This window comes from Salmo salar, chromosome 23, assembly GCF_965601325.2.
Source record: "Salmo salar chromosome 23, fSalSal1, whole genome shotgun sequence".
NCBI classification, from domain to species: domain Eukaryota; kingdom Metazoa; phylum Chordata; class Actinopteri; order Salmoniformes; family Salmonidae; genus Salmo; species Salmo salar.
The window spans coordinates 29,362,564-29,388,075 of record NC_138313.1 but is presented as its reverse complement, the minus strand read 5'-3'; the positions used below and the strand labels follow the sequence as shown (position 1 = coordinate 29,388,075).

The window sequence follows — 25,512 nt, the reverse complement described above, 5'->3', positions numbered from 1 at the left end:
ACAGTAGTAGTAGTAGTAGTAGTAGTAGTAGTAGTAGTAGTAGTAGTAGTAGTAGTAGTAGTTAACACTGCTCAAATGATACCTCCAATGTAAAACGCTAACATAAAGGTATAAAAGAGGAACTTGCTCAGTTGTTACAGTTGATTCATTCATTTCACCATTCACTATGGGAAGAAAATAATATTAGAACATTTCTGCATTTATGGGGAGATTTTTGATCCAAACCATTTCGTGTCAATGTTTCACTTATGATTGTGGAACACTTTTGTTAAATTGGAGAAAAAGCATTAATATAGAATGTATTTTGAACCCCGGCCCTAAGTAGATTCTAAACATTTATTATGGCATGTTATCATATTCTGTGCAACATATTGCAAACTTCTGTTGGCCAGTATTAAACATGTTGTTGAAGATCATAGTTAGTTCTGCTGATTTATGGTAATGCAGCGGCCATATCACCCACTGCATCAGAAATACTAACAAGCTTAGTATAAGCTTTGGCTGAAATGTTATGAGGTTTGAATTTCTGGAACGGCTACGGACTGTGTAGAAAAATCTCACTTCAGCAGAAATAGAACGATTCCTGTGCTTAAAAATTAGTGCTACTGCATATATTTTTTTGCAAGGAAAGGAGGTCTGGTCTTGTGAAAACGCATTGCATGTAGAAATTTGGGAGAGCGAGCATTTTTCAGAGGAGTAATCAGTTGAAAACTTACTAAACGTGCAATACTAGGTTTATAGTATACTATAAGTAAAAGTTAAAGCTGAGATCAATATTGACTCATTTCTGATTGCAAGATGTTAAACTTTACAAATGTATACATGTGAAGTTGATGTATACCTTGAACTTTCAGTCTCACTACAAATCAGGCGTATCTGACATATAAGCATGTTATGCTTACAAGCCTCATTTATCTATGGTGCATTACAGGCAGGGGATATGCGCTTCTCTTGAACATAATACATCCTGTTTGTGTCTCTGGGTTGCTCTGGGGTTTTACATTAATCTGACCATCCTTTCCACCAGTGGCATATTCTTCATTTAGAAGAGCAGGCCAAGGTGCAACATGTAAGACCACAGTGAGAGAAGGTCTGACTTAGACATACAGTAAATGTATAGCACCTTCAGTATAGTACAGCCACAGTACTGTCTTTGATACAGCCTTTATTTTATAAAAGTGTAATTTTTAGGAGGAGAGAGAGTGGAAGTAGTGGAAAACAAACTGATAACCCAGCTCCAAAGTCAGCTGACTACAAACCAGTGCTGCCACTACACTCTCTTCTCTCAATAATTAATCGGCAGGTTTTTATAAAATAACAACAAAAACCTAGCAGCTGTAACCATTCTGTCTTGGGTTCCCATTTCACTCATCAAACCACCCCCCCTCGCCTTGAAGAAGAATTTAGTTCCTCACAGATTTGGGACTTGTTTCAGGTAACTCGACAAATCGATTTATGTAAACTCTGTCAGTCAGTGTTATCAAAATTGTACATTTGGAGCTGTTAGCATGGCCTACAAAAGAAGAGAACAAAGTTGAGGACATTCTCATCTCATTACAGGAGCAGAAATAGTGGAATTAGCCTGAATCTAATTACAGGCCACACTATCTAATGTAAAAACATGCCTGTTTCTTCATTTTCATTCATTTAGACTAGTAATTAGTTTTGGCCTCAAAAATGCCACCCTTTAATCATCAAAAGGCAGATGTGATTTGCAGTCCAATATAATCTTGCTTTATTGAAGAACTAATGGACGCATTGCAAATTACTTTTTTGCTGTTGAACAGGGAGAAAAAATCTATTTCCTGCTTTTGAAAAGATCAAGAGTATCTTTGATAATGGCGAGAGCGGCCCAGGCAGTTCTCCTGCATCATGCCAACAACCTCTTTTACTCTACTGAAATTCAATAGAAAGGAGGCCACAATTAGCAACAAAGCAGCGAAAATGCATCACTACAGCAGAATTTCTCTCCATGGCTGATGGCTCAACCCTCGTGCTACCAACTCCTTGTTAGAGACAGGGCTAAAGTGTCTGTGTGGAACAATGAACCATGATAAATTACCCTCCCCAAAAAAGATGTACTACTAATTTTCAATGAAACTCATAATGCATCACAGATTGGAGGAACATTGGGCATGCATTGAGGACAAACAGTAATAGATTTTAATCTCGCTATGGTTTTTCTTTAGCAAGCTATGATTTTACACAGTGTGGTTTCAAGCAAAGTAGCATGCAGCTATGTAAACCACTTAAAAGACAGCACTGTTTCAAACAACCATTACTGTAAAGAGGATATTTTACAAAATATTAAGACCAAATAAGAGTGATTCAAAGCATAAGGGATGTGAAAACTGTGAAGGGTCAGACATGGTGAACACGTGTATCTCTATGTGCATGTATTTTACTAAAATGTGGGAGAGGTTGAAGCCTAATGGAAGTTGGCTTAACTCTGGAGACAGCCCTGCTGTATATCTGATTACTGGGCCAGTAATTTTCTTTCTTAAATAAGGAAAAAATTGGATAGGATGAATGAAATTTGGCTGTCATATTGCAATGATGGTACCACGGGAGATTATGTATTTCATAATCATTCATCATTTCCACTAGTGTTGGGGCTTAGCATAATGGAATTCGTAAACTGGTTTAAATCTGAAAGTGAGGACAGACTATCAGCTGGGCCCTAAATGCTTATATGGTAATTGCTCTTGAGCCCAGTGAAATATTTTTACAAGCATTTGATTTATTGATTTGATTTTTTTTGTTACAGGGACATGTGTGCACCAACATACTGTAAATACTAAAATATGACAACAGTCATAACTGATGTCTGTAATAGCTATTTTGTTGAAAAAATTGGCAGTCTTTATACTGTGATATTTTTTTCACTACATTTTCTTGTGGAAATAGTGAGAGGAAATGAGTTTGTTTTCACAAATAGGATATCTTTGAGAAATATTCTTTTAGTGTGAATTTAATGTTTAGAAATTCTGCACACATTACTAAAACTGCAAATATCAAATCAAGTCTTTGTGTATCAGGCTCATTCCATGAAAAGAGGGCCTTTTGATATTTTAAAGAGCAACTGAAGGCAATATACAACTTCTCTGGTAGAAAACGGCCTATGAGGTAACGATATTATAATAATTTATTCTAGTTAAAAAATGTACTACAAAGTGTAAATAGGATCATTTTGGTTATAAAGCCAGTCTCGTTCAAAACTGATATTTCAGAGATAATTAGGAAAAGATGGTACTGTATGTAATGGAATGAAGGGTACTGTAACAGTTTTCCTTGGGTTGGGTTCATTTACATCTTGCCCACAAACGCTTAGGGTTGCCATGTGTGCGGTTTTCTTTCCCACAGGTTGCGGGTTCTTGGGTTACTTCTAAATTGCACTGCAGCCACCATTGCATTTCTCTTAATTTTTGTTCAATTCATTTCACTGTGACCTGCTACTGCTGACTATCAAGCAGTGAGGCATGCTGTTGCTGGGTGGGTGAGCGGGGGGATGGCCAGAGAGCACAGTCATTGGTGTTGAGAGAGTGCTGAAGCAGGCAGTCATGACAAGTGATGTGAGAACAACAAACTAATTAACTAGCACTAGCTAGCTACATAATTCTCTCTCACAAAAAATGAACTAAAAGACACCAAAAAGAAAACGATTGGGACTTTTTTATCCTTATTCTCCAGTTGAAAATATGATTATTTTAGAGCAATGTGTTATCCATGTTTGCTTTTGATTTAGAGGGGGGTGGTAGTGTCTAACAATTGGATTTCATTCTTTCATGGGCACCGCTTGGTGACGCAAACAACGCATTCTTTATCAGAACGGGCCACCGATCACGGATATACCCTCCGAGCTTTGTTAACCATTCCACAATGTTTAAAAAAAAAAAAAAACATGTCTTAACCATTCACTATCAATCACTTCTATAGTTCATATTAAATCATTTGGTTTGATGAAACAATATAACAAAGGGAGAAATGTAGAGAACAATTTAAAGCAATTTTAACGGGTGTATTTAGATTATCATTATGGAGACACCTATTGGATAAATGTGGCAACTCCTCTCTTGCTGCAAAAAATAAACTTAGGTCTAGTTTTTAGGCCTTGTGGGTGGATTTTGAGTGGTTATTGGACGGGACATTTGTGCTAGACCTGGCAAGCCTGCAAACACTTCCCACCTTCGAACACGACACACAAGAGACACCCACATCAAAACGCCCAAATCTAGTTCTCAGTCACATTTCCTAATGAGAAGAATTGAAACCGAGGATAAATCAGGAAGTTCAGCCCCCCTTTAAATGTAAATTGTGCACCAATATTGCATGTTAAAAGCCTGTTATATAGAACACATGGAAAGTTTAAAAAATCAGATTTTTTTTACATGAATAAAGACTTGCTAAAGTGCCTCTGTGCACCCCTTGTGTCTTAACCTGCTTAACCACAACATTTTTCCAAGTTTTGTAAAGCCCTAGTTATTATGTTGCTTTGACAAAGTTATTTCAAAAGATTATTATTTATTTCATGTGATTAGGGATTCATCTAATCATATGAAATGTATGTCCCTCATTTTAAGGTCAACCCTGTTACGTGAACTGAACTCTCATTTTAATATGGTGAAACTATTCCTTTTTTTTATTCTAAAGAAACATTGAACATCTAATAGTCAAATCAAAGCAGGTGAGCTGGTTCTACTTTTTGACAATTTTCTGGTGTTTTGTAGTGGAAAACCTGAGCGAGTAAAGCATAGCAAACACATCAACCCTGTTACCCATAGACAACAGGCTAGAAACGTTTTAATAATGTAAATGTTTTGTGAAACTTGCATTCAATTGCCCCTCCCTGTTGGACACAACAAACTTCCATTCCCTCTGTCACAAGGGGATTTATGGCTGATTTAAGATGAAATCGTCAACCCTGTTACTTTATTTGGCGCTTATTATAGTCATTTTTGAGATGGGAAAACGTGTTTTTATTAAGTTGAACATGTGCTCTTTATGACAGAATGTTGAAAATCTGTGAAATAAATGTATTTTTGGATGAAATTACACTACCCAAAAGGTACTCATTTGGTGGAATGACCCATCACTTAATATTTTCTCCTGAACAGATTTTCTGAAAAATATAGTATGCATTCTCCTGTATTATTGCTTTCTGAAAAAGTCTCTGTACAATTAGGACTGGTATTTGAAAAGCTTTGATATCAGCCACTAGATGTCACAAAAGAGATGTAAAAAAACATTGCATGGGATCAGATTGAAACAATGATACACTGCATTCGGACTTTTTCCACATTTTGTTACAGCCTTATTCTAAAATGGATTTAAAAAAAAATCCCCTCATCAATCTACACACAATATCCCATAATGACGAAGCAAAACCAGGTTTTTAGACATTTTTGCAGATGAAAAAAAAAATACTGAAATATCACGTTTACATAAGTATTCAGACCCTTTACTCAGTACTTTGTTGAAGCACCTTTAGCAGCAATTACATCCTCAAGTCTTCTTGGGTATGACGCTACAAGCTTAGCACACCTGTATTTGGGGAGTTTCTCCCATTCTTTTCTACAGATCCTCTCAAGCTCTTTCAGGTTGGATGAACAGTTTTCAGGTCTCTCCAGAGATGTTTGATCACGTTCAAGTCCAGACTCTGGCTGGGCCACTCAAGGATATTCAAAGACTTGTCCCTAAGCCACTCCTGCTTTGTCTTGGCTTTAGGGTCGTTGTCCTGTTGGAAGGTGAACCGTCACCCCAGTCTGAGGTCCTGAGCGCTCTTGAGCAGGTTTTCATCAAGGATCTCTCTGTACTTTGATCCATTCCTCTTTCCCTCGATCCTGACTAGTCTGCCAGTCCCTGCCACTGAAAAACAGTGTGTGTGTGGGGGGGATCACTTCTGAAGGTGATACATTCACCTTCAGAGGTGAATGTATCAAACCAGTTGCCGTGATAAAAGTTTGTTGTTGTTGTGCACTATCCTCAAACAATAGCACGGTATTTTTTCACTGTAATAGCTACTGTAAATTGCATACTGCAGTTAGATTAACAAGAATTTAAGCTTTCTGCCCATATAAGACATGTCTATGTCCTGGGAAATTTTCTTGCTACTTACAACGTGATGCTAATCACATTAGCGCACGTTAGCTCAACTGTCCCGTGGGGGGGTTTTAAGGACATCGTTTTGAAATATATGTTTAGCTCACATCATATAATGTAAAAGTATGCATAAATGTGTCTGTAATAATAGAATAAAAGCAGCAAAAACACATTTAGACATTAAAAAATGCATTTATATAGTTTCCAAAATATTGTTTTTCATTGGTGGGGGAGTGCCAAGATGGAGGTGCGGTGTCTTCAAAACAGCAGCCCCTGTTAGTGTAACCGATGTGAAATGGCTAGTTAGTTAGCGGTGGTGCGCGCTAATAGCATTTCAATCAGTGACGTCACTGGCTCTGAGACTTGAAGTAGGGTTTCCCCTTGCGTTGCAAGGGCCGCGGCTTTTGTGGCGCGATGGGTAACGATGCTTCGTGGGTGTCAGTTGTTGATGTGTGCAAGGGTCCCTGGTTCGAGCCCAGGTTGGGGCAAAGAGAGGGACGGAACCTACGCTGTTACATTAGTCATCTAGTGTATATATAAATCATTAGATTTAAACCATTGCATAGGATCGATCACATTCCATCAACTCCACACTGGAAACACGCACTATGAAAATAACATTGTTTATGCACTGGGGGACAACACTTTAATTCAAATAAAAATGTGTTTTGATTTGTTTCCTCCAGTTAACATTCCGTGAAAATGTGACGCCTAGGGATGGGTTGAGTAGCTACCACAGGTGTCATCGAATCCAATAGGTTGCTTTAGCATTAGCTAGCCTAGCATGATCATTTAAATGGTAGTTTAATAAAAAAAATAGCACTATTTCAATCTTCTCAATGTATCATTTTGGATAATGCGATAATTAGGAGTGCAGCACCCTCTCCCATTCCTGGATTGAGGTACGTTTTCCGAACTTTTATCTCGCGGCGACTCCACGGTGTCCTGATCACAGCAGCCTGCAGTTCAGACCTTATAGGGAAGATGTAATTACAGTGACCGTAAGGTCTGAATCTTTAGGCTAGGTTGTCATGATACCACTATCAAGTATCGTGGCAAGAAAACAAAACATGATGCAGCCCTCGCTCTGTTGTCACCTATAGTCACATTTGTTTATTTTCCCAAGCTATATCACAAAATATTTTACATACAGCAGGTTTTTAAAGGAGAATAGAGTTGAGTTTTCCTTTTTTTTACCATGGAAAATGTAGTATAGTGGTATCTTCATACTGGTATCATCTCAATGACAACCCTATCAGGTTGTCTGAACTGTACTAGAATGTCCTTCATTATGGCCCAGGAACAACATTCTGCACTGTGTTTGATTCAGTTCCAACTTCATTACAACATTTACACCTGAATAGGGTTACCATGATGAGTGACACAAAAACACATTCCTTTTGAATCACAAGCTTTTAATTGCATATGTCCCTGTCAATAGATTGAGTACAACTGTCAGAAGACCATTTCAGTGTGGTCATCATCTTGATCCTCTGATAGCAATGCTGATGATGAACCTCCTAATTTCTAAAATGCATCATATATATATACACTGCTCAAAAAAATAAAGGGAACACTTAAACACAATGTAACTCCAAGTCAATCACACTTCTGTGAAATCAAACTGTCCACTTAGGAAGCAACACTGATTGACAATACATTTCACATGCTGTTGTGCAAATGGAATAGACAACAGGTGGAAATTATAGGCAATTAGCAAGACACCCCCAATAAAGGAGTGGTTCGGCAGGTGGTGACCACAGACCACTTCTCAGTTCTTATGCTTCCTGGCTGATGTTTTGGTCAATTTTGAATGCTGGCGGTGCTTTCACTCTAGTGGTAGCATGAGACGGAGTCTACAACCCACACAAGTGGCTCAGGTAGTGCAGCTCATTCAGGATGGCACATCAATGCGAGCTGTGGCAAGAAGGTTGCTGTGTCTGTCAGCGTAGTGTCCAGAGCATGGAGACGCTACCAGGAGACAGGCCAGTACATCAGGAGACGTGGAGGAGGCCGTAGGAGGGCAACAACCCAGCAGCAGGACCGCTACCTCCGCCTTTGTGCAGGGAGGAGCAGGAGAAGCACTGCAAAATGACCTCAGGCAGACCACAAATGTGCATGTGTCTGCTCAAACGGTCAGAAACAGACTCCATGAGGGTGGTATGAGGGCCCGACGTCCACAGGTGGGGGTTGTGCTTACAGCCCAACACCGTGCAGAATGTTTGGCATTTGCCAGAGAACACCAAGATTGGCAAATTCGCCACTGGCGCCCTGTGCTCTTCACAGATGAAGCAGGTTCACTCTGAGCACATGTGACAGACGTGACAGAGTCTGGAGACGCCGTGGAGAACGTTCTGCTGCCTGCAACATCCTCCAGCATGACCGGTTTGGTGGTGGGTCAGTCATGGTGTGGGGTGGCATTTCTTTGGGGGGCCGCACAGCCCTCCATGTGCTCGCCAGAGGTAGCCTGACTGCCATTAGGTACCGAGATGAGATCCTCAGACCCCTTGTGAGACCATATGCTGTTGCGGTTGGCCCTGGGTTCCTCCTAATGCAAGACAATGCTAGACCTCATGTGGCTGGAGTGTGTCAGCAGTTCCTGCAAGAGGAAGGCATTGATGCTATGGACTGGCCCGCCCGTTCCCCAGACCTGAATCCAATTGAGCACATCTGGGACATCATGTCTCGCTCCATCCACCAACGCCACGTTGCACCACAGACTGTCCAGGAGTTGGCGGATGCTTTAGTCCAGGTCTGGGAGGAGATCCCTCAGGAGACCATCCGCCACCTCATCAGGAGCATGCCCAGACGTTGTAGGGAGGTCATACAGGCACGTGGAGGCAACACACACTACTGAGCCTCATTTTGACTTGTTTTAAGGACATTACATCAAAGTTGGATCAGCCTGTAGTGTGTTTTTCCACTTTAATTTTGATTGTGACTCCAAATCCAGACCTCCATGGGTTGATAAATTGGTTTTCCATTGATTATTTTTGTGTGATTTTGTTGTCAGCATATTCAACTATGTAAAGAAAAAAGTATTTAATAAGATTATTTCATTCATTCAGATCTAGGATGTGTTATTTTAATGTTCCCTTTATTTTTTTGAGCAGTATATATATAATATATGTGTGTGTGTGTGTGTGTCACATTATTCTCATATGTTTCTATTTAGCTAACTAACCCTGGTACATTTAGGCATATGTTATGGACAGTTACAATCTTGTTTGGTATTTCTTAATCTTGAGTTATAACAATCATATTCTCCAGATGAGCTTCAATGGCATACAACTCTCCTTCCGTGGCCTCCAACTGCTCTGAAATGCAAGTAAAACTAAATGCATGCTCTTTAACCGATCGCTGCCCACACCTGCCCGCCTGTCCAGCATCACTACTCTGGACGTTTCTGACTTAGAATATGTGGACAACTACAAATACCTAGGTGTCTGGTTAGACTGTAAACTCTCCTTCCAGACTCACATTAAGCATCTCCAATCCAAAATTAAATCTAGAATCGGCTTCCTATTTCGCAACAAAGCCTCCTTCACTCATGCTGCCAAACATACCCTCGTAAAACTGACTGTCCTACCGATCCTTGACTTCAGTGATGTCATTTACAAAATAGCCTCCAACACTCTACTCAGCAAATTGGATGCAGTCTATCACAGTGCCATCTGTTTTGTCACCATATACTACCCACCACTGAAACCTGTATGCTCTCGTTGGCTGGCCATCGCTTCATATTCGTCGCCAAACCCACTGGCACCAGGTCATCTTTAAATCTTTGCTACAGTGAGGGAAAAAAGTATTTGATCCCCTGCTGATTTTGTATGTTTGCCCACTGACAAAGAAATGATCAGTCTATAATTTTAATGGTAGGTTTATTTGAAGAGTGAGAGACAGAATAACAACAAAAACGCATGTCAAAAATGAAGTATTTGACCCCTCCGCAAAACATGACTTAGTACTTGGTGGCAAAACCCTTGTTGGCAATCACAGAGGTCAGACGTTTCTTGTAGTTGGCCACCAGGTTTGCACACATCTCAGGAGGGATTTTGTCCCACTCCTCTTTGCAGATCTTCTCCAAGTCATTAAGGTTTCGAGGCTGACGTTTGGTAACTCGAACCTCCAGCTCCCTTCAGCTCCCTCCACAGATTTTCTATGGGATTAAGTTCTGGAGACTGGCTAGGCCACTCCAGGACCTTAATGTGCTTCTTCTTGAGCCACTCCTTTGTTGCCTTGGCCGTGTGTTTTGGGTCATTGTCATGCTGGAATACCCATCCATGACCCATTTTCAATACCCTGGCTGAGGGAAGGAGGTTCTCACCCAAGATTTGACGGTACATGGCCCCGTCCATCGTCCCTTTGATGCGGTGAAGTTGTCCTGTCCCCTTAGCAGAAAAACACCCCCAAAACATAATATTTCCACCTCCATGTTTGACGGTGGGGAGGGTGTTCTTGGGGTCATAGGCAGCATTCCTCCTCCTCCAAACGCGGCGAGTTGAGTTGATGCCAAAGAGCTCCATTTTGGTCTCATCTGACCACAACACTTTCACCCAGTTGTCCTCTGAATCATTCAGATGTTCATTGGCAAACTTCAGACGGGCATGTAGGATTTCAGTCCTTCACGGCGTAGTGTGTTACCAATTGTTTTCTTGGTGACTATGGTCCCAGCTGCCTTGAGATCATTGACAAGATCCTCCCGTGTAGTTCTGAGCTGATTCCTCACCGTTCTCATGATCATTGCAACTCCACGAGGTGAGATCTTGCATGGAGCCCCAGGCCGAGGGAGATTGACAGTTCTTTTGTGTTTGTTCCATTTGCGAATAATCGCACCAACTGTTGTCACCTTCTCACCAAGCTGCTTGGCGATGGTCTTGTAGCCCATTCCAGCCTTGTGTAGGTCTACAATCTTGTCCCTGACATCCTTGGAGAGCTCTTTGGTCTTGGCCATGGTGGAGAGTTTGGAATCTGATTGATTGATTGCTTCTGTGAACAGGTGTCTTTTATACAGGTAACAAGGTGAGATTAGAGCACTCCCTTTAAGAGTGTGCTCCTAAGCTCAGCTCGTTACCTGTATAAAAGACACCTGGGAGCCAGAAATATTTCTGATTGAGAGGGGGTCAAATACTTATTTCCCTCATTAAAATGCAAATTAATTTATAACATTTTTGACATGTGTTTTTCTGGATTCTTTTGTTGTTATTCTGTCTCTCACAAATAAACCTACCATTAAAATTATAGACTGATCATTTCTTTGTCAGTGGGCAATCGTACAAAATCAGCAGGGGATCAAATACTTTTTTTCCCTCACTGTAGGTAAAGCCCCGCCTTATCTCAGCTCACAGGTCACCATAGCAGCACCCATCCGTAGCACGCACTCCAGCAGGTATATTTCACTGGTCACCCCAAAAGCCAATTCCCCCTTTGGCCGCCTTTCCTCCCTGTTCTCTGCTGCCAATGACTGGAACGAACTGCAAAAGTCACTGAAGCTGGAGACTCATATCTCCCTCACTAACTTTAAGCACCAGCTGTCAGAGCAGCTCACAGATCACTGCACCTGTACATAGCCCATCTGTAAATAGCCCATCCAACTACCTCCTCCCAATACTGTATTTATTTATTTTGCTCCTTTGCACCCCAGTATCTCTACTTGCACACTCATCTTCTGCACATCTATCACTCCAGTGTTTAATTGCTATATTATAATTATTTCGTCACTATGGCCTTTTTATTGCCTTACCTCCCTTATCCTACCTCATTTGCATACACTGTATATAGACTTTTTATATTGTATTATTGACTGTATGTATGTTTATTCCATGTGTAACTCTGTGTTGTTTGTGTCGCACTGCTTTGCTTTATCTTGGCCAGGTCGCAATTGTAAATGAGAACATGTTCTCAACTAGAGTACCTGGTTAAATAAAGGTGACATAAATTATTTTAATTTTTTTAAATATGAAGTATGTGTACGTTCAACTTGGCCTATGTACTTGCAACTAGCTACCCCAATTGTTTAGACACTTCAATAACCCCGGCATGCATTGCATGTCCAACATGGAGGAACTAACTTATACGGAGCTTATAAGGTAAATCCATTTATAATATTGATGTAAACTAACCATGATCATGTTTATAAAACATGGCACACACATCAGTTCCCCTACTATAGTCCATAAACGTAAACTAGCAACATACACTAAGCTAGAGACTTGTGTTTTCAACATGTCTAATGACGTTTGGCTAGCTAGCTGGCCAGGTATCTCGGTAAGCTAACGTTAGCTACGTTAACTTCAAGACCAAATATAGTTGGCAGCTAGTCTGTCACTTTTCTTTGCAAGCGACCTATTCACATCCCGTTTGTCTTCGAGGAGTAGAATATTAGCTGGCAAATTCAACAGCTAACGCTATAAAAACATTGAGAAATGTTTAACTAGTTAGCTAACGTTATTACCTGGCTAGCATCAACTAGCTAACGGTAGGTAGGTAGGTAACTTAAAGCTAATCAGGTTCGGTTGCACCTTTCTTGGCTTTGCTAGTTATAGATCTCTCATTCTCATTTAAAGCCTAAGAAGCGGTAGATCTGTTCTAAACTCAGCAAGGACCCTGTCTTTCAAAGATAATTCGTAAAAATCCAAATAACTTAACAGATCTTCATTGTAAAGGGTTTAAACACTGTTTCCCATGTTTGTTCAATGAACCATAAACAATTAATGAACATGCACCCGTGGAAAGGTCTTAAAGACACTAACAGCTTACAGATGGTAGGCAATTAAGGTCACAGTTATTAACACTTATGACACTAAAGAGGCCTTTCTACTGACTCTGAAAAACACCAAACGAAAGATGCCCAGGGTCCCTGCTCATCTGCGTGAACGTGCCTTAGGCATGAGGACTGCATATGTGGCCAGGGCAATAAATTGCAATGTCCGTACTGTGAGACGCTTAAGACAGCGCTACAGGGAGACAAGACGGACAGCTGATCGTCCTCGCAGTGGCAGACCATGTGTAACAACACATGCACAGGATCGGTACATCCGAACATCACACCTGCGGGACTGGTACATTTTTACATTTACATTTTAGTCATTTAGCAGACGCTCTTATCCAGAGCGACTTACAGTAGTGAATGCATACATTTCATGCATTTTTTTTTGTACTGGCCCCCCATGGGAATCGAACCCACAACCCTGGCGTTGCACACACCATGCTGGCGTTGCAAACACCATGCTCTACCAACTGAGCCACAGGGAAGACTAGGATGGCAACAACTGCCCGAGTTACACCAGGAACGCACAATCCCTCCATCAGTGCTCAGACTGTCTGCAATAGGGCTAGGACCATTCCCCCAGAAATGTCCGGGAACTTGCAGGTGCCTTGGTGGAAGAGTGGGGTAACATCTCACAGAAAGAACTGGCAAATCTGGTGCAGTCCATGAGGAGGAGATGCACTGCAGTACTTAATGCAGCTGGTGGCCACACCAGATACTGACCGTTACCCCCCTTTGTTCAGGGACACATTATTCCATTTCAGTCACATGTCTGTGGAACTTGTTCAGTTTGTCTCATTTGTTGAATGTTATGTTTATAAGTTTATTGAATCAAATATTTACACATGTTAAGTTTGCTGAACATAAACACAGTTGACAGTGAGAGGATGTTTCTTTTTTCTGCTGAGTTTGTGCTCTATTTCTATGCTTTCCATTTGTATGTTCACTTCTGGTTTTGTACACCAGCTGAAAATACAGTTTTGTTATGGAAAATATATTTCACAGCGGTTTAGATGGTACAATGATTCTCTACACTATATGTGCTTGTTTTGTCACATAAACTGAAATTAGGTGAACTATTAGAATTTTAGCAACCAGGAAATAGCGGAGAGATTTCTGCATAGTGCATCTTTAAAAGTTTGTTAAATTAGTTTTTCAGTTATAGCCAGCTCATTAATGTTTTAATTTGCTACTCAGTTAAGTCTGAATAGGGAAACGTATTGCTCGGTAGGTAGCCAGCTAGCTGAAATGTTTCTTTCATTCAAGAATGTACACTATACACAAAAGTATGTGGACACCCCTTTAAATTCCTGGATTCAGCTATTTTAGCCACGACTTTGTGGCAACAGTTTGGGGAAGGCCCTTTCCTGTTTCAGCATGACAATGCCTCCGTGCACAAAACGAGGTCCATACAGAAATGGTTTGTCGAGATCGGTGTGGAAGAACTGGCCTGCACAGAGCTCTGACCTCAACCCCATCAAACACTTTTGGAATGAATTGGAACACAGAGACTGCAAGCCAGGCCTAATCGCCCTGAGTGGCTGAATGGAAGCAAGTCCCGACAGCAATGTTCCAACATCTAGTGGAAAGCCTTTCCAGAAGAGTGGAGACTGTTATAGCAGCAAAGGGGGGGGACCAACTCCATATTAATGCCCATGATTTTGGAATGAGATGTTCGACGAGCAGGTGAATCGCCTATAAATGTAAAAAAAAAATGGAGATATGGCCATATCGACAAGCCCTACTTGGATGTGGGAAAAGTGTCGCCAAACTAGCGCAAGTAGGCAAATATATCGCAAGGAGGGATATGTTATAAGACTAGACCCGAGTTCCACTCAGATCTAGAAACTCTGGGCTAGAATACCATAGCAGCCTATACCAGGGTTTCTTAAACTATGGGTTGGGACCAAAAGTGGGCCCTGGGCATGTGAGAGGTGGGTCGCGAGTTATGAGAATAGATCTTCTTAATTTGGGTTTTTGGAGGACGATTTGGGTCATGGGAGGATGGTCAATTTCACTTTTGAGTCTCGAGCTGAAGGTTTTAAGAATCCCTGGTCTATACTAAAGTGTTGTATGTTGATATTCCCTAGCTATGCCAGTAACTTTTTATTTTCTGGGTGGGGTGGCGGAGTACTTCTGAACTTAGCCCACGGCTGACCTTTCTCTAGGGATTGGTCAAAGATGTCCATTATGATTCACTCACTATTGTCTTTGAGAACAAGTGTTCATAGGTTCTTCTGGGGTTGTAGTGTATTTTGTAGTCATCTATGTTGGAATGATGGTGGTATAATTTTGTTGATGGGCATAACTTTGATACTTATCTAAATGTTTTATTAAAGGAGAATTGAGCTTTTTTACATCAAATCTCTGTTTGATGTAAAGGGAATGTTGTAGATTCTGTAGCATGCCATTTACATCAAAAATAGAGATTTGGTTGTAAAAAAATAAAGCTACATTTTCTTTTAATAAAGTTGGCAACCTGAGAGACAAGTTCACTTTAGTGATGTGCGGATGCCACCTCCAGCTGAGGGTAAAAAGGATATCGGGGAGGGAGAAGAGGTGGAGGTGAGAACTGGCTCTCTATCGTCTTAGATTTAACAGACACTTTTTCTTCAGAATATCTTATTTAGAATGATCTTTTTCTCTTTCCACCAGATCTTCTCCCGGGCCAATGAGCAGGAGCCATGTGGCTGGTGGCTTGCCAAATTGCGCATGATGAAGGGAGATGTGAGTAGTTATCTGTGGTTACAATTTCACTGGTCCCAGAATGTCATTTGCGAAAGGATGTTTCTGCAACGTTTATCCTGTGATTTCCTCATCCTGATATTACGTTTGTCAGTTTCATGCAACACAAATGTAACCTGTGTTGTGTTTACTGTGTAGTTCTATGTGATCGAGTATGCTGCCTGTGACGCCACGTACAATGAAATAGTCACCTTTGAACGTCTCCGGCCTGTGAATGTCAACAAGGTGGTGTCAAAGAGCTCCTTCTTCAAATGCACAGTCCCAGTTCCTACGATCTGAAAGCAGCGTATGTACCTTTTATTTAAAAGTAGTTTCTGATTGGGATATAGGCTAGTAATTTGTTGGTTTTTATTTACATGCATTAGAGTTCAGAATTTGATTATAGTTTATTTTACTTTAGGTGCGAAAGTGACCGAGCTTGTCGGATTGTCTACTGTCCAGAAACAAGTAACTTGGTCGTACTGTTAAGTCCATATACAGTATCTCACAAAAGTGAGTACACCCTTCACATTTTTGTAAATATGAGTATATCTTTTCATGTGACAACACTGAAGAAATGACACTTTGCTACAATGTAAAGTAGTGAGTGTATAGCTTGTATAACAGTGTAAATTTGCTGTCCCCTCAAATTAACTCAACACACAGCCATTAATGTCTAAACCGCTGGCAACAAAACTGAGTACACCCCTAAGTGAAAATATCCTATTAGGCCCAAAGTGTCAATATTTTGTGTGGCCACCATCATTTTCCAGCACTGCCTTAACCCTCTTGGGCATGGAGTTCACCAGAGCTTCACAGGTTGCCACTGGAGTCCTCTTCCACTCCTCCATGACGACATCACAGAGCTGGTGGATGTTAGAGACCTTGCACTCCTCCACCTTCCATTTGAGGATGCCCCACTGATGCTCAATAGGGTTTAGGTCTGGAGACATGCTTGGCCAGTCCATCACCTTTACCCTCAGCTTCTTTAGCAAGGCAGTGGTCGTCTTGGAGGTGTGTTTGGGGTCGTTATCATGTTGGAATATTGCCCTGTGGCCCAGTCTCTGAAGGGAGGGGGATCATGCTCTGCTTCAGTATGTCACAGTACATGTTGGCATGGTTCCCTCAATGAACTGTAGCTCCCCAGTGCCGGCAGCACTCATGCAGCCCCAGACCATGACACTCCCACCACCATGCTTGACTGTAGGCAAGACACACTTGTCTTTGTACTCCTCACCTGGTTGCCGCCACACACGCTTGACACCATCTGAACCAAATAAGTTTCTTGGTCTCATCAGACCACAGGACATGGTTCCAGTAATCAATGTCCTTAGTCTGCTTGTCTTCAGCAAACTGTTTGCGGGCTTTCTTGTGCATCATCTTTAGAAGAGGCTTCCTTCTGGGACGACAGCCATGCAGACCAATTTGAAGCAGTGTGCAGCGTATGGTCTGAGCACTGACAGGCTGAACCCCCACCCCTTCAACCTCTGCAGCAATGCTGGCAGCACTCATACGTCTATTTCCCAAAGACAACCTCTGGATATGACGCTGAGCACGTGCACTCAACTTCTTTGGTCGACCATGGCGAGGCCTGTTCTGAGTGGAACCTGTCCTGTTAAACCGCTGTATGGTCTTGGCCACCGTGCTGCAGCTCAGTTTCAGGGTCTTGGCAATCTTCTTATAGCCCAGGCCATCTTTATGTAGAGCAACAATTCTTTTTTTCAGATCCTCAGAGTTCTTTGCCATGAGGTGCCATGTTGAACTTCCAGTGACCAGCCAGTATGAGGGAGTGTGAGAGCGATTACACCAAATTTAACACACCTGCTCCCCATTCACACCTGAGACCTTGTAAGACTAACGAGTCACATGACACCGGGGAGGGAAAATGGCTAATTGGGCCCAATTTGGACATTTTCACTTAGGGGTGTACTCACTTTTGTTGCCAGCGGTTTAGACATTAATGGCTGCGTGTTGAGTTATTTTGAGGGGACAGCAAATTTACACTGTTATACAAGCTGTACACTCACTACTTTACATTGTAGCAAAGTGTCATTTCTTCAGTGTTGTCACATGAAAAGATATACTCAAATATTTACAAAAATGTGAGGGGTGTACTCACTTTTGTGAGATACTGTAAGTCTGTCTGCCACTCCTCCTTCAGTACCAGCAGTTTTGTGTAGAATAAGGAATGTCTAGACAATTTTTTTATGTTTATATTCTTGTTTCCCTGCAGTCTATAAATGAAGCCACAGTTAAGCGAGTGTCTTTGCTCAGTGACATGCACTTGAGGAGCATTCGCACTAAGCTCATGCTCCTGTCTCGAAATGAGGAGGCCACTAAACAACTGTAGGTAAGGATGATTATCACAACTGCATCCTTGCAGAAATAGTTTAAACAGGATTGTCATAAAGAGACATCTCAATCATGCACATGATCTCTTCTCTCTCTAGAGTACAAAGCAACTGGCATCCGCTTTCCAAGAGGAGTTTACAGTCAGGGTGGACCTCATGGGCCTTGCCATTGGAAGCCATGGCAGCAACATTCAACAAGCCAGTCCCTGGAATCACTGCTATTGAGCTGGATGAAGGGAGTGGGACGTTCATAATTTATGGAGAGATGTGCTGATGCTTTTGATATGAGACCTTGTTATGAGTGAGCAATAGACAGTGTATGTACCGCCAAGACATTTGTTTCTTAATAAAGCTAATATATTCTTCTTCAAAGAATGAGGAGGCGGTTAAGAAGGCAAGGAATTATCTGGAGTTTCTCGAAGATTCTGTTCAGATCCCAAGGAAGTTGGTCGGTATGTATCAAGTAGGAGTTGATACTTCCATAAAGAAAGACATTTGTGAGTATGTGCGCTTTGTGGCTGTGCACACAAGTGCCTTATGGCTTCTTATTTTTTTCTTCAGGCAAGGTAATTGGCAAGAATGGAAAAGTCATTCAGGAGATCATTGACAAGTCTGGGGTGGTGAGAGTAAGGATTGAGGGGGACAAGGACAACATACAGCCACGTCAAGAAGTAAGCCCTTACTTTTTTTTACTACTTTCCAGCTCACTTAGTAGACCAAGTGATCAGTATTGTCACGGAAACACTCTTCACCCATAATAACATCATTTTATTTGTGATGTGCTGACACAGGGAATGGTCCCGTTTACCTTTGTCGGCACCAAGGAGAACATTGGGAATGCCCAGGTGCTTCTGGAGTACCACATCGCCTACCTGAACGTAAGCATTAATCTATAGTAACAAACGCCTAATGGTCTCAGTCAGGGCTGTAGGCCCTTTTTATAGTCTGTGTGGGATGAGTTTGCCTGTTGCTGTCTGCAGGAGGTAGAGCTACTGCGTATGGAGAGACTGCAGATAGATGAGCAGCTTGAAGCTGATTGGGATGGGCCAAAGGCCTTCATCTGGCAACTCAGCAGACAAGGACAAGAGCTACACCACGGACGACAGTGTGGCTGCTACCTCTGTGCACACCAGCCGCTCCTACACTGGCAGAGGCCGCGGACGCAGAGGCCCCAACTACACCTCCGGCTATGGTGAGCATCATGTTCACAATGATACTGAACAGACATTTTGTAGATTCTCCCAAGCCATTTTTCAACACCTATCAGCAGGGGTTTAAAGTACTTCAGTAAAAATACTTTAAAGTACTACTAAGGTACTATTTCACTACATTCCTGAAGAAAATATTGTACTTTTTACTTTTAACACCCAAAAGTACATGTTACATTTTGAATGCTTAGCAGGACAGGAAAATGGTCCAATTCAGACTCTTATCAAGAGAACCTCCCTGGTCATCTCTACTGCCTCTGATCTGGCGGACTCACTAAACACAAATGTTTCATTTGTGAAGAAGTGTTAGCCCCTGGCTATCCATAAATATTAAAAAAACAAGATGGTGCCGTCTGGTTTGCTTGATATAAGGAATTTGAAAATTATACATTTACTTTTGATACTTAAGATTTTCAAACCAAAGACTTTTAGACTTTTACTCAAGTAGTGTTTTACTGGGTGACTCAATTTTACTTGAGTCATTTTCTTTTAAGGTATCTTTACTCAACTATGACAATTGGGTACACCACAGCCTATTGGGTGGACAATTGAAAGTTGCAAGACACAATCTAGGGAAGGTAATATTGATATTGGAACATAATGCTATAGCCCAACAGAAAGTTATCAGCCATGTGGTATTAAAAAGATATGTTTGACTTTCAGGCACAAACTCTGAGCAATCCAATGACTCTGAGACTGACTCGGAGTGGAAGGATGAGCTGAGTGACTGGTCCCTGGCGGGAGAGGAACCTGAGAGGTACCCAGCCACAGAGAGACAGCAGGAGGAGAGTTGGTCAAGGGAGGGGGAGAGGGCCCAGTGGCAGGGGCCGAGGAGCCTCCAACACCGGTACGGCTGCAGACACAATTGATGGGTCATGCACATGCTGATGACATTAAACATGATTTGCATTATCCCCTATGTTTATCATGATCATGTGAATAGGTCTATGAATTGTTAACTTTGCAGCTCTAAAGGATCATGACGGCAACCCATACAGTGTGCTTGACAACACGGCGATCGACCAGACGGCCGACTCCAACCTCAACACAAACTGCCGCCTCCTCTCCCGCCGGACTGATGAGCCATTGATGGCATGAGTGAATCGGACAAAGCTTCCCTCAGTGAGAATGGCCTTGGTAAGTCCTGCATCACCATGTCCTCGCAGTGATGACCTGATTTTAAGGATGGTCATCAACAGCATTTAAACATTTGTGTTGTGACTTTTACCATCTCAATCAGTACCATCCACAAACTTCTTCAATCCCTCTGGATAGAAGTGTCTGAGTAAAAGTAACAAGCCCTGGGAGCCAATCGGCTTCAACAACAAACATACTCCCATAAGCATTAGAAAATACAATTATTTCATGTTACAGAAGACGGTGGACAATTCAGTGACCAAAAAGGATAGAATTACATTTACATTTACATTTTAGTCATTTAGCAGACGCTCTTATCCAGAGCGACTTACATTAGTGAATGCATACATTTCATTAAAAAAAAATTCCGTACTGGTCCCCCGTGGGAATCGAACCCACAACCCTGGCGTTGCAAACACCATGCTCTACCAACTGAGCCACACGATCCCAAGTCCATCCTCATGAAATTCACTCACCGAGGGCTCTGCACAAACTCTTTCCCCACATAGATGACTCAAAAGCTAAACCACAGCGGCATAAACGTAGCAGTAGACGCTCTGTCCGCCCACCAGAGGAAAGGTAACTTGTGGTGAACGGGCCTGTAGTTTGTTTACAAAAACCAGCATGACTGAGTGTGATTAACACTTGCCCTGGCTAGCAGTGAAGTCCGTGCTTCAACCAGTAACCATCGATTTACTCTGGGAAGCTAATTTTTCAATTTAAAGCTGAATAGACACCTAGGAAAGGCATGCCACCAAGAAGTCCCATTGTTTTTAAATGTTCCCACTCAAATTCACTAACATGTCCGCTACTTGTTGACTATCAATTAAGGTCTTTTTATTTTTTTTATTTTTATACCGCTTGCCTGTATTTCTCACTTGCATTCCTTGGACTGCTTTCTAGTTATTTTTAACCACATTCTTTCAGTGTTTTATCACAATGTAAGCTTTTTTTCTGATTCAGAGGGGTTGAGTTAAATGCGGAAGACACATTTCAGTTGAATGTATTGTTGTACAACTGACTAGGCATTGTCGTGGACGAATCAGAATTAGTTGGGTAACATAGATAGTTAAGATGTTTTATTAGTATAATATGCTTATTTGAGGTACTTGTCATTAGAAAGTGTCCATTGGACTCTGGTGTCTTTTCAGTTGCATGTCTACCTTAGCTGGGGCTCAGACACTTGGGGCCCAGAGAGAGGTCAGACTTGTCGTCATGGGAATGTGTCTTTACCTATGCTTAAACCATGTGAAGGGATGGCGTGATTACTGGGGAACCAATGACTTGTCTCCACAATGTCTGTGAGCAAGTCACACCCTCCTTTTCCTTATTGTGGGGAGGTTTATGGCAGTGTCTGGGACCATGGTCTCTTAGATCTCACACTTATCCTGTGATAATATATGGCCTAGAGGCTCACTCCCTCTAGTGAGCCTGTCCAGGAGTGGGGTCAAGAGGGGGTTTGCTTGAGATGGGAGTATCTAGAGTTGACAATTGATATATGCCATTGGATGAAATTGTGTTTTTGTTCAATACCGTACCAGGGAGGGACAGTTCTAAGGAGACCAGATACTGGGCTATACCATTAATCCTGTTGACATAGCAGTTACTGTTTGATGTGTTTTATGGATATCTGTCATACAAAACGTAACCTTTGTGAACTGTTACTAAGTATCTGTGGTTTGTCAATGTACGTTGAAGGGGCTGTATCGTTGCTATAAAAGATCCCTGTAGCCATTCTGCAATCACCTCATTCAATGATTCATTCGAGAGTGCATTATTGAAGGTCAAGTACTTTTGCAAAAGTATCTTAATTAAGTATTAAAGATGTAGTTAACTCGGACTGGTGTGTTTGTAACTCCTCATTTGGTAATGCAGAAATTAGCCACCACAGCATCCCCCTTTCCCTTTCATTAGCTATGATGATGATGATCTAGTTTAATTCATTACCAATGCAACTGGTTCTAACATTCTTTGTTTTGCAGATCCCGGGCTGATCACAAAGCAGATAGATGAACTAAAAAAGAACTGGTAAGTTTGAAAAAAATCTGACTTCAAGGCCCGTATGTATCAAGTGTCTCAGAGTAAGAGTGCTGATCTAGGATCAGGTCTCTCATCTTGTTCAATGTGATGTAAAATGCTAATCGGTATGCCTAATCTGAGATGCTTGATACATAAAAGCTGGCTGGAAGAAGTGATGGGGAGAAAGAACCATGTCAATTTCTTTCCCTTGGCTTGATGTACTTCAGGGGCATAGTCCATGGAAGCTACAGTATGTTAAATTGCCACTAGGCTGGTTTCAATTTCTAGCATTGTATCAAAACAGTTAGGTTTGTTGTATGCCTTTGGTATATTAAGTCAAGCTTCTGTAACTATTTCTACTTTTCTGTGTCCTGCAGGGGCATGTTGAGTGTATTGCAGAGCACAGCCTCTCCACATCAGCAAAGAAAAGCAATGGCCCCAGCAATGGAAGAGGTGAGGAACTAGGCAGAGCTTCCACAGAAAGGGCTGCCAACGTCTGTTACCAAGGGAACAGTGACTAGCAGCCTGTCCTGAATAGTGTTTTCTAATCTATGGACCCATTAATTGTACTATATTTGTACAATAGTTATTGTACAAGCTTGCCAAAGATGGACATATGGACTTCCATATTCTCTACTGTACTTTTCAGTTCCCTAACCATGGGACACGGGGGGAGATTTAGCACTGAACCGAGACATGAAAAAGCATGTTTCAAGATTATCAGATGTTGTGCCTTGAGAGTAGATTTAACATAGTTGCCTGGCTGTAGTAAAGTTGACAAAGGTGAGAAGAATCCAGTTATCCTAATATTTATTGAGCTTTGGCAGATTTTTTTTTTTTACACTTTTATATACAACCACTTGTAAAGAAAAACTAGGAAATGCAGTTGTAGAGGGAAAAAAAACATTTTGCACTGAATTGGAATTTATTTCCCATAAGAAAAAAGATGGAAACTGGTCTGTCAATGTTCTTGTCCCATTTTTTTATGCTGAACCTGTATGCTGGGATTCTGTTTCTCATGCACCCACCAGAGGCTGGAATGATGGTGGCAGTAACTTGTCTGGAAGGAGCTTTATTTTGTGTATTTAAAAATGTACAGTATTTAAAAAGCTGTTAACACTGAACTGGCGGAACTACCGTGTTTTTATGCAGGTGACAATTTGGACTACTGAGGTCAATTTCCAGATTTTGGTTCGGTAAACTGTTTGTCTGTTTTTTAATGATCATTCAGGTTGTTTGATGTGCAATATGTTTTGTATGCCAGTACTTCTTAAATAAAACCTGAACTTTCATCTAGATCCAAAACCATTTGTTTCTTGTCAGGTCTACCTTTTTGTCCTGAGAATGAGTGAAGTACAGAGCAAGACTAGTCTCTTTTAATATATGATTTATTTCTGCACGGTGAATAAGAAAACCCCCTGGGCCCAACCAAGTACAAAGTGAACTATTGATTTAGTTGTCCAAGTAAATGCTTCGATTCATTTATTTTAGCAGCAAGATTTGGTGATCCACCTGCAAATAGAAAAAAAAACATGCAATTGTGATCCAAATTACATTTTACAAGCTGAATGACTAAATAAAAGTACATATTTGTTTGGAAAGAGTTTTACTAGTTCCTCAACCCTCTGTCGGGTGATTTAGAATCATCAGTTTCATGTGGGCTTCTCTGATCTTGTTAGCTGTGGGACAGGGAACAACAATATGATTCATTAGGCAAATGGTAAACTTTATTGTAGTATCACACACCTAGTGAAATGTACAATACCCGACTTCTAGAAAAGTATGCAACAAGACAGTTACAATTGTACCACATGCGAGTAATGCCATAGTGTCTTGTAGAGCAAGGCTTCCCAAACTCGGTCCTGACTTGGTTGCGCGTTTTGGTTTTTGCCCTAGAAGGACACAGCTGATTCAAATAATCAAAGCTTGATGAGTTGGTTATTTGAATCCATAACATGCAATCGGAGGGCCTGTTGTCCGGACCTCTGGCAGTCTCTATGGGGGTGCCACAGGGTTCAATTCTTGGGCCAACTCTTTTCTCTGTATATATCAATGATGTCGCTCTTGCTGCGGGTGATTCCACCTCTATGCAGACGACACCATTCTGTATACATCTGGCCCTTCTTTGGACACTGTGTTAACAAGCCTCCAAACGCTCGGTCGTGTTGTCGACAAGGGAGCATGGTACATCATTCAGAAACATACACATTCTCTTTTCCATAAAATAGATGTTTGAATATTCAAACTAGTTATCATTAGGAAGGCAGATAAAGCGTTTTTAGCAAAAGCAAATCACTTTTGCTTGTAAAAACACAAAATCATACTCCAGGTACATCCCTTTTGTGATGTAATTGAACGGTTCTAAAGCCACTGCAACCAAATTCCACCCGGTGCGAAACACCTATTCAGGCCAGATTAATTTAATCCCCTCAATGGTCACGTCCCCTTGCTCAGACTATGTATGCATTTAATTGTTTAACCTTTATTTAACTAGGCAAGTCCGTTAAAAACAAATTCTTATTTACAATGACGGCCTAGGGTTGGGGTTAACTGCCTTGTTCTGGGGCAGAACGACAGATTTTTACATTGGCACCTCGGAGATTCTTTCTAGAAATCTTTCGGTTAACGTACTGGTCCAACGCTCTAACCACTAGGCTACCTGCCGCCCCATGCATCCACCAACTTCTAATGGGATTTGCCTAGTTTTTTTCCCGAGTTCCCAGTTGTCTTGAACGCACCACTAGTTCTGAGTCCCAGTTGTTTTGAACGCGGCATAAGCACTGACGCATGTGTGAGGTCTAGGGCGAGTAATGTTATTCACCAGCTGTATGGCTGTCAGTCGTAGCTAAACATTTGCACTGGTGTGATGCTACAGTAGCTAGTTAGCTATGCTAGCCAGCTTAGCTAACGAATATGCTTCTGCTGCTCTTGGCTAAATACTTAAATGCGGTAAGCTATCCTTTTACGGTAGCCTCGATATAACAACTCGCCATGTTTTTAGGCTAAGATCTGCCTCTATTAAAAACTTGAAACAACTTTTGTACTAGCTACTTGTCTATGATGAACAAACTCACAAACCACCCCTCATATTTTAATACTTGTGTCCTTCTGGCCTGACGGAAACTAAAAACGCATGTCGTAACGACTAACCTCAATCGCTCAGCACTGTCGCAAAATGTCAGGGTCCCCAATTCTATATCAATTT

The 25,512-nt window shown here is 41.5% G+C and overlaps 1 pseudogene across 1 annotated transcript; it reads left to right on the top strand.

Moving 5' to 3' along the window:
• Positions 1-12,101: 12,101 nt before the first annotated feature.
• On the top strand, positions 12,102-23,615 carry LOC106584232 (RNA-binding protein FXR1-like; annotated as a pseudogene). Its single transcript, XR_006761460.2, has 13 exons — positions 12,102-12,188; positions 15,340-15,433; positions 15,524-15,595; positions 15,752-15,899; positions 18,043-18,182; positions 18,246-18,395; positions 18,505-18,614; positions 18,735-18,821; positions 18,924-19,135; positions 19,815-19,998; positions 20,119-20,288; positions 22,271-22,316; positions 22,685-23,615. The product of XR_006761460.2 is annotated as an RNA-binding protein FXR1-like (transcript).
• The last annotated feature ends 1,897 nt before the right edge of the window (positions 23,616-25,512 follow it).